Genomic DNA, 14570 nt, shown 5'->3' with positions numbered 1-14570 from the left:
AAGTTTGTTCAGTTGGTCCTCGGTCAGGTTAAGATAGCTTGCTTGACTCTCATTTCCCCATTAATAAAAAGTGCTGCGAAGAAAACTTCTCGAAATTTAAATTGCATATAAAAATTTTCGGAACCGACAGGATTTGAACCTGCGACTCGGCGTTCGCGGCCTGAGCGCTTTCACCAAATAAGCCGCCGATCTTCTACTGTCGACGCCGAAATTAGTATATGCGTTTTACATCAGGCTTATAGCGACCGTTTTGACTGTGAAATTTATAAAATTGATAATTCCTCCAAGTGTAGGTAAAAACACTTAAAAAACTTCTAGAAATGAAAAGTTATGTAAAATTTTAGAATTAAACCATCGAACACTTTCCAATTTAGCGAAATATTCTGGTAGGTGAATTTTTATATATGTAGATATTCAATATTTGAAAACATTATCTCATATATATATATATATATATATATATATAAACATATATATATATTTCTTGTGTGCGTGTGTATGTCTCTGAACTGCTCCTAAACGGCTGGACCGATTTTAATGATTTTTTGGTATGCGTTTGGGTGGCACCCTGGATGGTTTAGATTCACAAATCAGCCGGACAGATGGCGCTGGGGTCCGCTAGTAGGTATATAAATACACAGAGAAATATTTAAAAAAAACATGGACACTTTTTCTGTTAGAAAATTTAAAAAAAACACCAAAAAAAAAAAAAGAGTCACATTGATATTTAAACAGATTGGAGCAAGAGGAAAAATTAAGTATAATTAGCTATACTCCGCGGAAAGTAGGAGAATCTAGACGGAGTAATTTATAATTTCTTCAATCCTTATACTCCACACCAAACAGATCTTCGGCATGAGCTGTTAGCTCCCAAAAGAAACGTGTGTACTTATGTACGCGCGTCAGAAGTTATACTTCTTAGGCTTAACAAGATAAAAAACCTTTCAGAAATTTTATCTTTCGCCTTATTCTACGTTTGTAGAGAAAACGACACTAACAATAGAGAAAAGGTATTTAATACATTGAAGTAAAGCGAGTTTTATTATAACGCATTATCTAGTTATGTTATTATCAGTTCCATTATCCAACAAGTTCCACTGAACATTAAAATTTGAGACTTTGACAGTTGAAAGTGCGCACTGCCAAACCAAACAATTTTGTGTTGAAAAACTAAATGTCGACTACAGCTAACTTGATGGTGTCGGTTATTTGTGACGGTGTGCGCGCGCATCGTAAAAAGTGAGCTGGCGGACTAAGTATTCCCCTCTCACTCGGTTTCGCAACTACCTCCACCCTGTTAGAATCGTGTAACTTCACATCGTATAATTTCACTACCATGGTTTTTTCCTAACGCCGCTAAAGAAGTGTAACTTCAAAAAGAAAAAGATTACCTCCTTTTTGAAAGCAGTCGGTTAAAAAAAGTCCACTGTGTGCCTCTATCTCACGAAAGTCCCGCCCTAGTCCCCCCTCTAGTTTATCTGCAGACCGCTGTGGGGAGGTCTCGCGGGAAATCAGAAGTTCTACGCGAAAGCCCGAACTTTGATACTTTTTATACATTGTACTACCGCTTGGATGCGTCTTCCTTCGCGTAAAATCACTGAGAAGGCACCGCGGATATACTGTTTAATAACGCGAGTTATATGCGTTCAGTTGAAAAAAGTTTTATAATGAAATAACAAACATCACTTGTTATTTTATTTTATTTATTTACAGCTATATAAAAAATACCAGAAAGCCTAATAGTTCTTATCATTAAATCTAACAACTTTTGTTCTAAGACTTATGAAAATTTGGTATGAATTTATTTAATGCATAAAAAATAAAAAGTCATGTTATTTCTGTAAAGTGACATTACTCTGTGAAACCAAACACATGCCCCCGTTGCCAATACGCTGCACGCACGATAGTCTTGGTTCGCGCGCTATCGCCGATGTTACATCACAGAGTAGTTACAAGTAGAGTATCTATGTAAAATATTAAATATTTCACAAACTCTCGAGTTAAAAAAATCGTTGTTTTAATGTAAACAACTACAAAACCGAGAGCTTTTTTGTACTTTTCATTTAACCCTGTATATGTATCTGCAGTGACAAACCCTGGTTTTGTCACTATTGGAGTACAAATCGCGTACATGTCTTGGTGTTTGGTTGGATGTGAGCGTAAAACTTACCGTGAGCTGCAAAATAATAATCCTAAAATAGCCAACGCATAGATTATGTATAAAAGAGACGGCACCGAATTCTATTTATTTTCTACAAATTTATGTATAGATAAAAAGGGTTATTTATATTTTTATGTTTAGTTTTATTGTAAATATTGTAGTTTCTTTTTCGGTTAATATTCGGCCACAAAATATACACTTTTCTTTCGTTATTAAATATTCGCAGCTTAAGAGTCTACAAACTAGTTTTATAGCTTCGAACACAAAATGGAGGTTTTCATATTATACGTGAAAACGTCCTGGCGAAAACTTTGCTGCAAAAGCGAAATATTATTCTACAAGGTAAATACGATTTTAAATCGAGTTCCGTTAGATCTATATTCCTCTGAATTTAGAATCTCTACATTCACGTTAATTTGAGACACTATACCGTTAAAGTAAAATTAACCTAAAGAGCTTGGATTTAAAGTTTAATATAAAAGGCTCAATTCTATATATATTTCTGTTTAAGCTGGGTTCACACGCAGTGGCGTCCACCGGGTTCCTTAAGAGGGTAGGCATTCTGCTGGTCAATTACATCAAAAGGAAAAAAATCTCCTTCTATACGAGTTATATATCAATTTCAGGGTAGGCAATGTTTTTGTGCTTATATGAAGTGCACGCCACTGTTCACACGCCTATACTTGCGCGATGGGAAAGTACAGTACATGAAACTGTTGTAGGTAGTAAATTAAAGCATTTACACACACATTAAAGCATTTACACACACATTAAAGCATTTAACATAGGTACTAAGAAACTTTTTCCTGCGATCAATAAATACTATAACCTCCTTTACAAATAAACTTGTTTTTTTATAGTAATAGTTGACGGACCAAGCTGATGGGCCACTGCATGGTAAGTGGAAAACCGTCGCCTATGAGCAGGGCAACACTTCGGAGGGCATGCAAGGAGCACGTCACGCGACATGCCGCCCTGTGTCCATTAACCTGTAATGTAAAATGTCAACACCGGGAACCACGCCCTTCAGACCGGAACACAGCATTTCAACAAAACTGCTTAGCGGCATAAATAACCATGTTAATAGTATTTCCCCGAATGAGTGTTGCCACAGAAAAGAGAAGAGATTTTTGTAGCCTAGTATATATTGCATTGCAAGTTTATTCTTATTTTATACTAGCGTACCCAGCCCGCTTCGCCGGGCTAGATTTTGCTTTATTTTATTTAAACAATAAACTTGCATCATTACATTTTTAATAAAAGCTGTATTTGACAGTTTGACAGTTCAAAAATAGGAGTGCTCCGATCGTCACCAAACTTTACAGGATTTCTCGCCAGGTCAATGCTGAGATTCCCTGAAAGTTTCATTGAAATCGGTCCAGCCGTTTCGGAGCCTATACGGAACATACCCACACACTTTCTCTTTTATATATATATATATAGATGTTCAAAAAGTAAATTAAAAATGCAAGACAACACAAACTTTAGTTCTGTACCTCTCTCTACTTCTAACATCATATAAATTATTTCCACGTTTAATTATTATCTTAGCGAACTTAAAATCGAAAATGCTCGCGCGTGTAAACCTAACATAAGTGACTCAAAAGAAAAATGTATACCATTATTTTAAGGAAATTCTATACACTTGTCAATCTGGTTTTTTTTTGTGGTTCGTAATGTATTGGTATATTATAATTTCTTATATATATATATATATTCTCTTTGAAGGAATTTTGTAACTTACCAATGAAAGAGATATGTTCAAAGGGCAGTGAAGACTTTAATATGGAACCCGGACATTCGTCCGCAATTTTGACTTATTCAAAATCGCATTCACTAATGATTCTTGCAAAAAACAGATAATCGCCATCTTTACAATTAAAAAAAGTCTTTCAAAAATTATCCGACAATATCTTCGTTGCCCTGTGATACTATATATTTACTGGTTTAAAACTGCGTCGCCTGGTGAGAAAGCCAGGTGATTTTTTTTCACTTTCTTCCATACATTTGTTGGCTCTATATTTCTTTTCTTCTTTTTCACAAACGAATTGCAATTTATAAATATACCGAAAAAAACCTACCTTTAGTTAATCGTTTATTAGGTCAACAGAAGTAAAAAGGAGATTTTTCAAATCTTTCCAATTCTGGTACGGTACTTTATTATTAAGAAAAACTGTTGTTCTCATTAAAAAAAAAAAAAAAAAATTATAGTTTCAAAATGGTTTGTACCTTTTACGTATACCGTAGAAAGGTTTTAAACATAATTGAAATAAAATAAGGTAATTGATATAACTGTACTCACCAGGATTTGCTTTTGTATTTAACACTTTATTATGATAAGTAATACATTCGTAATTGTAGCTCGTTAAAAAACTCTTTGAAATTAAAATTTTAATAACTTAACCAAAAATTACGACGTCAAAATGACATACCTTATATTAAGAAGTTACGTATCACAAGTTTATACATCACAATGCATTTCGTATACAGTATATATTACTAAGTCATAGAAATGAGACTAATATTTTGTGACGACCGTCGTTCGGTGTCTGTCAGAACTGGCACGTTGACGTGAACTTTTATGTATTCATGACAGTTTTGTGTGTCTGTAAGAATCATAAAATGCTTCGTGCAAGATTAGTGACTAAAATAAGCTTCCGGAAAAATATTTGTCGTCGTTGTGGCGCAGTGGCGTGCGTCTTATAGGTTAAGGGACCCAGGTTCCAACAGGGGAAATTTTGGGAATTTTTACCACCCTACACCGAAAAAGACGTGCCGCTAAGCGTTTGAGAGTTCCGGTACGATGCCGCGTAGATTAGCGGTATGCGTGTAATATGCCACACACATAACTTACCATCACGTCAGCACCAGGGCTGGAGAAATTTTCTCCACGGGTTAAGGACAAAATGTTTATCCTATCCCTCAGTTTTATCCACTCGCACTTCACGGTTGGAAATAATATCAAAATAATATTCGTGTTTCATTAAACGGGGGTAAACTCCTCTTTTTTTCTATTCTCGTGCTCCGGCGGAACGACGAGAATTTTTTTGCATTCGCGGTCAAAGACGTCTATTTTCTCAAAATAAATAACAATTTCACTCAATGAGAATATTTACAACTTTTATGTAGGTAATATTAAAACTACAAATAATCGCACGTACGAAACAATCAGAAATTATATCAAAAAACTTGAGGGTAAATTTATAAATACTTCACACTGTCATACATTTGACGGCCGATTGGCGCAGTGGGCAGCGACCCTGCTTTCTGAGCCCAAGGCCGTTGGTTTGATTCCCGCAACTGGACAATATTTGTGTGATAAACATGAATGTTTTTCAGTGTCTGGGTGTTTATCTATATATTATAAGTATTTATGTATACCATTCATAAAAATTATTTATTAGTTATCTTAGGATCCATAACACAAGCCACTTTGGGGCTAGATGGCGATGTGTGTATTGTCGTAGTATATTTATTTATTTTTATACCAGCCAGGACTGCACGCAGATTTTTTTTTTAGTGGATTATTACACGTGTATTATTTGGGTGATATTTCCGCACGTGCGTCAATGTTCGCAGAGTTGATAAAGCTGTGGGAGAAGATAAAGTTTTGCCCATGTTAGCAGTGCAGGTGATATGTGCAAAATTTGCGAGTGAGAAACCCAGTCTGTACAGCGTCCGAAAAGCAATAAAAGATTATCTTACATTTAATAAGAAACTACATTTTATAAGTAATTTTCAATATATTAAAACGTATATTAAAACCACCATCTGTGGGCACTGGTCTCCTTTCAGAGTGAGAAACGTTTAGGCCGTAGTCCACCACGCTGGCCCAGTGCGGATTGGTGGACTTCACACGCGTTTGAGAACGTTATGGAGAACTCTCAAACGTGCAGGTTGCCGTACGAGATTTTCCTTCACCGTTAAAGCAAGTGTTGAATTCCTTAAAACGTACATAACTCCGAAACGCAACCCTGTATCTATAGTAGAATTTTATAAAGAGGAAATACTTTTTGTTTGTTCGTTTGTAGCCAATAGGCTCTGTAACTACAATACCGATTTTAACCATTGTTTTACCAATAGAAAGCTGAATTATCACGAAGTTACATAGGTTTTAATTAAAATATATATATATATAAATTAAAAAATATCGTAGCAAAGTTTTGTCTATAAAATTCGCCGAGAAAATTAAGTTTTATTACGTTATAACGTTATATGTAATATACTATTTGTACCCTGCCACGCTTCGTTGTGGCACATTTTTATGGAATGGTTGAGAAATGAGAAACTAAACAAGTACATTACATGCGTCAGCGAGTGTTTTTCTCGCTTTCGGCAGATGGCGCGGTCACTGGTACATCGATCGTTAAAAAAAACTGTAGTTTCGCGGTCGCGGATATTTGACTGATGCAAAAATAGATAAAAACAATCCTTGATGCAGATTATATATAATGCTAAAATTTCAGCTCGATTGGTGCAGAACTTTTGCGTTTTTGAAGCGTACACAAACCGACATAACATTTTTATATATATAGATAAAAACGACAAGCCTGCTTGGAAGCAGGCCACTCCGCTCTCATCTCTCACAAAACAGAAATATTCTAAAGATTGTTAAACTCTTGCCGGCTCTTCTCAGTGGAACCTGCCTTCCGAACCGGTGGTAGAGTCACTACAAACAGACTGACTTGACGTTTCAAAAGTGCTTATAAACGAGGCCTACTTGAAATAAATGAATTTTAAAAGGGTTATAACGACATGAATAAAGTATTTCTTATTACCTACAAAATCCCGCGGGAAAAGTGACGCGGGATTTTTACCAACATGGCAATAGATAGATAAATAAGTATAAAGCAAATTCGGTAACTTTTTCTCGCCGCGAGACGCAACAAAGTTCGCCATGGCAAATCTACGGTCATAGCCACTCGTGAGATTCAGTTTTTTAAACCTTCGAGCCAAAAACGATAGGTAGGGTGTCAAACGTCACTTTTGTTTATTTACTGAATGGAAAAGTGACGTTTGACAGCAGTGATTGCAAGATTTACGCCCGTCGCGAGATACGTAATCACTGCGTGTCTGTCTGTGACATTATATTTCCCGAACGGATGAACCGTTTTTTATTTTATTTTTGTTTGAAAGTTGTACCTATTCGTCGGGAGTGAGCTATGTTTGATATATTATAAAATGGCGATTTAATTTTTTTTACAACTCCCTCAATGTTTGTATCGAATGAAAAGTTTTGACAGTTTAATAATGAACAAAAGTCAAGGTTTTTAAAGTTTATATGTATACAACGTGTAACCGAAATAATACTTCACATGGTTTAGAGGCACATTACTGAGTGTCTCTGAGACTTATCTGTGAAGCCGAAACTTTAACAATTTTTGAGTGAAGGTTCAGGTTATAGTGAAAGAAATGAGGTACAGCCCTAACATATAGGTAGGTACTATGCGCGTTTCGGTATTTTATCTTCAATAGGGTTGGCATAAGTAAACACTTGTTATGAATTAGTTTGTATGGAAAAATAAATATTCTCCTTTAGATTTATTATTTTGACAGGGTGATTCTTTATGAAATAAACTTATGCACCCTTCAACAGTATTACGGAACACCGTTACACGTTGTATATTATCTTAAATTGCGCTGCAACTATCGGTTTTGCCCGGGGTTAAAGGTAGACTATGAGTTAATCCAGGGTGTTGTCGATCTCCATGCCAAATTTCAGTAAAAAGCGTTAAAGAGTAATATACATCTATACATCTTGCAAACTTTCACGTTTATAATACGTTTAGCACATTATCGGTAGCAATTTGTCACCATAATGGTTAGTTAGTCCACCAATGTCCAATTGTCAGCGTGGTGGATTTATGCTCCAAAACCCTCTCATCCATACCAGTAGTCAACAAGATTTGCTGGCTCGCATTCGAGGAGTCGTTTTCGAGTATCGTCGAAGTAAAATGGACCCAATTTAACACGTTATAGAGTCGCAAATCACGTACTTCTGATATTTGTTTTACAAACGTTCATAAACTCGATTTAAATTAGGCAAGATTTGAGCTTTAACTCAATGGCAATAATGTCCATTTTTACATTTAAGTATTTCATACTCGAAAAGGACTCGATTGCGAGCGAACAAATCCTGTACTAAGACTGGCATTTGCCCAGCACGGCTAGAATGGGCAGGAGACAAATATATGCCCGTGGAAAGGATACAAATGTATATTCTCCCACAGATTTATCAACTCTCGGAGCACTGGCGCACATGTGGAAATAATATCGAAATAAAATATGTGTAATAAGTAACGGAGGTGAACTTCACCTATTCCATGTTCCCGTGTTTTAGCTGGTGGACACGTTAATTATAATTTAAGCCAGAGGATATAATTTTTGTCTCCTAGCCCTTCAGCAGTGTGAATTGAATAGGTCGCAGATGATAAAGACCTAATGATTTGTCGTTAAAAATTAATTACAAATTTTCTTATAGTGCTTATAATATAAGTATGATGAAATGGAGAAAATGTTAACTATAACAAATATATCTATCTATTATTAATTAATTATTAATATTTTTAGTCTAGCTAGATTTGTAATTTTGTTTTTTAAGTGAATTTTGTAAATAGTTAAAGAATTTTATTAATGTGCAAAATAAACGGTTACTTGGATTTTGTTATTTTATTCAGCGCACTTCGAAAAGGAAATTTTGGAGTTTTTTTTTTTTTTTCTTTTTTAGTTGTAATATTAATAATATATTTTTTTATTTATTAGGTAACTGTGACCCATCTACACGATTATATAACAGAATAATTAAAAACTAAGCTAAATCGAAAAAAAAAATATGTTTGACGGATTCTTGGTAAGCATGTTTTCATACTAAATGTTTAGGATGTGGATTCAAGGTTATTGAATGATATTTTTTTCGTAGGTAAGTATCTTTCAAATGGAAGATTCTTAAAGATCTAGAAGTATCTTTAAGGATCTACTGTGATCACCACCCCGTCTGCCTTGCGTGGTGATAATTCGCAAACCCTCGTTGGAAGTGGTACCATCCACTTTTTGAGGCCTTTATTCCATCATTAGACTTGTAGGCGATTTGAGGATATTGAGGCTTCTTAGGACAGGAAATCTCGTAAGAGTTAAATCTTAATATATATAAATCTCCTGTCACGATGTTTGTCCGCGATGGACTCCTAAACTACTTAACCGATTATGAATTAAATGGGCACACCGTGAGCAGTCTGGTTCAACTTAAGAGATAGGATAGCTTAGATCTTTAATTATAGTCGCAATTTTATTTTATTGCAAATTATTTGTCTATATTTAATTGACAGTCACATGTTATATATATATATACAAGAGATTTATATATATTAAGATATATATACTACTATAATCATTTAAGGCTTAGCGATACTGAATACTTTAAAAACAAAATCAAACGCAGACGAAGTTGCGGGCAACAGCTAGTAATAATATAAATTACGACAATACAAACATCGCCATCTAGCCCCAAAAAAGCGTAGCTTGTGTTATGGGTACTGAGATGACTGGATACAGTCTAATATGTTTTTTTTGTTTTATATGTACTGTTTTTGTAATTATTAATATGTATGTATGTATATTCTTAGAGCTTTGCGCACCGCTATAAGGATTCATATGTGAGCCAACTCACGAAGAAATTACTATTAGCCTTTGTTAGAAAAATTTGACTTGTACCTTTGTTCTCTTTTATTTATTCCTTGTGTCCAATAAAGTGTTTTTGATTGGTCAACCCATTACCGGCAGTGGCGTGCACTTCATACATGCACAAAAGCACTGCATACCCTAAAATTGAGATATAGCCCGTTTAAGAGGAGGATTATTCCATTTTATGCGAGTTTCCTGTTGTATGCATACCCTGGTAAGAAAACCAGTGCACGCCACTGATTACCGGCCAACGACAGAGAAAAGGTCCCACAATGGGTTAAGAGGTTAAGGCCGTAGTCCACGCTGGCCCAATAAGGATTAGTGGATTCCACACACCTTTGAATACTTTATGTAGATCAGGCATGCAGGTTTCCTCGCGATGTTTTCCCTCACCGTTGATGCAAGTTAAATTTTAATTTCTTATAACTTGCGTGCTGGGTTCCAAGTTGAGCTCCATGATTTTTTGGCATGGCGGTGAGGTACGACAACATGGCGGCTTGGCTTTGACAAATTGTCTTTATAATCTGTGGTGCACTGGCTGACGTCTCATCAGTTACAATAATATAATAACATTGTATGGTGGCAAAGTTTGGGAATGAACGCAACGAAAATTTTAATTATCTCGACTACGTAACGTCTAGCTAGACCTAACCTCAATCGAAATCGGAACGACTAAACTTCAACATATCATAACAAAGTTAAAAAACTTTAATCTCTTTCTACCTTTAATGTGTTTATAAGTGTACCTTTATAAGTATTCTTAAAACTTATTGCTGCAAATTCACTAATCACAAGAAATGGAAAGTAATCACTTTTTCATTATTCCAGTGCGTGTGTTTTAACTTAAATGTTATTTTTGTTAGTTCTCTGAATTATTTTATTTACTAAATACTAAACCTACTTTAAAATTATTTTGTTGTTTTGTTAATATTTTATGCTACGAGTATATACCGTTTATAATAATAATAATAATAATAAAGCTTTATTTACATTCCTTACAATTAAATACCTTACTGGCTAAATATAATAGAGTTAAGTAAAAACAATTTTCCTTAATCCTAAATTCTTATTTTCTATTTTAATGTTTTCATAGCTAAGTAATATATTGCCCTTATTGTACTTATACTATCTAATTTACGTAAGGACCGCCAGCAGCGGTAAAAGCCTCCTCCGTATTTTTCCATTTGCACCTGTCCCTTGCAAGAGTACTCCATGTCTTACCCGCAACTTTCGCGATGTCGTCCTCCCATCTTTTCAATGGCCTACCGGGTCTTCTCTTCCAATCCAAGGAAAGGTAGAATACCGTTTATACTAAGTTATAAATTCTTAGTTTATGCACTACACACTCGTTGAACCCACACCTTCACTCTAGCGGAGTTTTGCGTCATCAAGCAGTTATGGCAAATCATTCACCTTTACCACATTATGGAATATAAATTGGCTTCCTCATTCCGTGAGTGATAATACTTCTCTGGATGTCTTCAAGAGAAGCGCCATCTTCTCGCCATGTACGTGTACAATAAAGAATAAAAAAATTTAAGTACAGTACTTAGGTACATTAATAAACTACCTACTTTTAACTTCTATCTATTGTCATCAAAATTAAGTTGTAAGTTCTCGACTTGACCACGACTATGTGACCCCCCCTGGCGCCAAAGCTTGATCCGCCCTTGGGTGCGGATCATAAACGAAGAATACATACATATAATAAATACATATAATATACAGACACTGAAAAACATTCACGTTCATAGCACAAACATTTTCCAGTTGTGGGAATCGAATCCACAGCCTCGAAAGCAGGGTCACTGCGCCAAACGGCCGTTAAATGATAAGAGTATGATATTTCATAAATGGCATTTACGTTTTCTGGCGGGATGCTTAATCCATGGCTAGAAACGAACCTGCCAGAGAATTTGGGAATTTAAAATTTCAGAATTTTCTCTGCTCTGATGGGTCTTCGGCCGTAGCTTCTACCGACCAATACGTACCGCGAAGCGACTAAGCGTTCCGAAACGATGCCGAGTAGATACCGAGAAGCGTTACGGGCTTAACACAACTCAACCTTATCAAACTGTGGTAAATTTTGTAGGCGAGACAGCTTCATTACATTGGTTTTGACGTCCATATTGTTTACGCCATTTAATTTTTTTATATGGTCATACACACTGTAACGAATCTATCCTACTTGCTAAATCCCTATCCCTACTAATATTATAAATGTGAATGTTTGTTTGTTACGCTTTCACGCAAAAACTACTTAACCGATCCTCATGAAACTTTGTACACATTCTTGGAAGTGTTAGAAGTAATATAGGATACTTTTTATCCCGACATTAAGATCGATTCCTTTGGGAGAGGGGATGAGTGTTTGATGATTTTACACTTTAACTCCGACAAATTATAACCGATTTAAATAATTATTTTTGTACTATAGAGGTATATGTGTTTGATTTTGCTCATACTGTAGTTGGAGATAGAGGACAGAACTCCTCAGTGGACAGCAGCAAACCCCTCATTTAAGGCTTAGCGATACTGAATACTTTAACTAAACTATAACTAAATTGAATGCCACATCAAAAAACAAAATCGAACGCAGACGAAATTGCGGGCAATAGCTAGTAAACAATATTTTTAAAGAACGTAATACCGAGAGATAATCGGACCTCATAATTTTATTTCGTAACCAAATCCGATCAAACCTGGCTTAGGTTTAGAGACGTACTAAAACATGGCATTATAAAATAAATACATTTTAACATTTTAATTTTCATATATGCATTAGGCCCGCCTCGCCCTGCGACTACTATAAGGGGCGAACACAATCGACTTGTTTCTAGTCCATGTCCGAGTAGGAGTCCACCGTTGCGATGCGGGAGTTGGGGCTCGCAACTACCATTATTTCAATAGAGATATTGGTACAATAAAGACTTCTTCCTTTACTAAGATGAAGGAGTGATACATAGTGAATCCACTATGCCGTTTAACGGAGATATGAATGCCTGGAGTAGAGAGATGAAGTTGAATGTGCTATAAAGTATTGTATGATGAGGAGATGGAGACATGATGTTGATAATGGGATCTTGTGGTTATCTAGATCCTATCTTTATGCCATTTAAGGAAATCTGGTCTTGTAAACTCGTTGCTTCTGACGCTCCAAAAGTCTTAAGTTATTATGGAACAACAAGGTTGGGGTCTTAGCCTCTGGATGATCATGTGCCAGTATTATTCAAGAAATTATGAACCCTTACGGAGAGATCTTTGTTAGGAACCAGTTTAGTTACAACACACACACGATAAACGATAACATGATATATATATATCCTTCTAAAAATTCCTGTCCCTCTCTCACATACCCAGGAACAGTCAAGAAGAAGCGAGTCAAGCGCGAGCAAGTTGCCGCCTACAGTTAGTCGACTTCCGATTGCGTTGATAGAAAAACGCCTCTCGCTCGTTCCGCTAAACCGCCTTAGACCCACGCAAATATACTAATCGTAAATAATACGCCTAAATCCTACCTATTCCCAACCAAATAAAAATGTGGATGGTGATTGAAAAGGATTGCTGCCTCCTGTTCAACATCGAGGGAACGCTTGAAGGTCAGTTATAGAAATTTCTGGGTCTTCGTCCTCTCCAGACTCCTTTTTACCCCCACATATCAGTACATGTTTTTGTGTGATCGATCGATCGACTAGCACTATATCAGGTCTATTAGCTGTAATATACCTGTCAGTGGTAATCGTTCGATCCCAGTAGAGCAATTCACTGCTATTTTCAAGAACTGACGCCGGGTCGTACCTATAGCGATCTTCAGTCTCAAATCGACTGTAAGCTATTATACAAAAAGAGACACGTCTGTATACGCATGTTTTTTGGACCTTAGCAGAGCTTTTGACCTAGTCAACTATCAGATACTTTGGCAAAAGCTAATTAAATCGAATGTTCCGCTAAGAACTGTAAATCTGTTGAGTAACTGGTACGAGAACCAAACAAATGTTGTGAAATGGGGCGACGCTTTCTCTAATGATTTTAGATTAGAGTGCGGCGTACGTCAAGGAGGGTTAACCTCTCCGGACCTCTTTAACCTATATGTTAACGATCTGATTGGGGTACTTAGAAGTGCTTAAATGGGTTGTCATATAGGCACAACATGCATTAACAATCTCAGCTATGCTGACGATATGGTGCTTCTAAGTCCCTCAATTAGAGGCCTTAGGCATCTACTATGTATCTGTGAACAATATGCTAGGGATCGTGGCCTGAAGTATAATGTCAAAAAGACACAGATGGTGGTGTTTCGTGCAGGTAAAGGTCCGGAGAATATCCCGTTGGTTTTCTTGGATGGGATTCCTATACTTAGGTATATAGATTCAGGTACTTGGGGCATCTCACTGAAGATTTACGTGACAACCTCGACATTGAACGTGAACGTAGGTCTCTGGCTGTTAGGTGTAACATGCTCGCACGCCGTTTTGCAAAGTGTAGTGAAGAGGCGAAGCTGACACTGTTTAGGACATACTGTCAATGCCTCTATACGTGTCAGCTTTGGTTTAACTACAATAAAAATGCACGTAGCAGTATCAGAGTGCAGTATAATAACGCATACCGAATTCTGATGAAACTGCCTAAAAACGTAATCCTTGGTGTATGCTCCGAGTACCCGGAGAATCCTATTGTAAAGAGCTGGCTTGCCGTGCATCGCGACGGAAACAGTAAATAGTAGGTTAAA

This window comes from Pararge aegeria, chromosome 27 (genome assembly GCF_905163445.1).
Source record: "Pararge aegeria chromosome 27, ilParAegt1.1, whole genome shotgun sequence".
NCBI lineage: Eukaryota > Metazoa > Arthropoda > Insecta > Lepidoptera > Nymphalidae > Pararge > Pararge aegeria.
Note: the sequence above shows the minus strand (reverse complement) of the source record.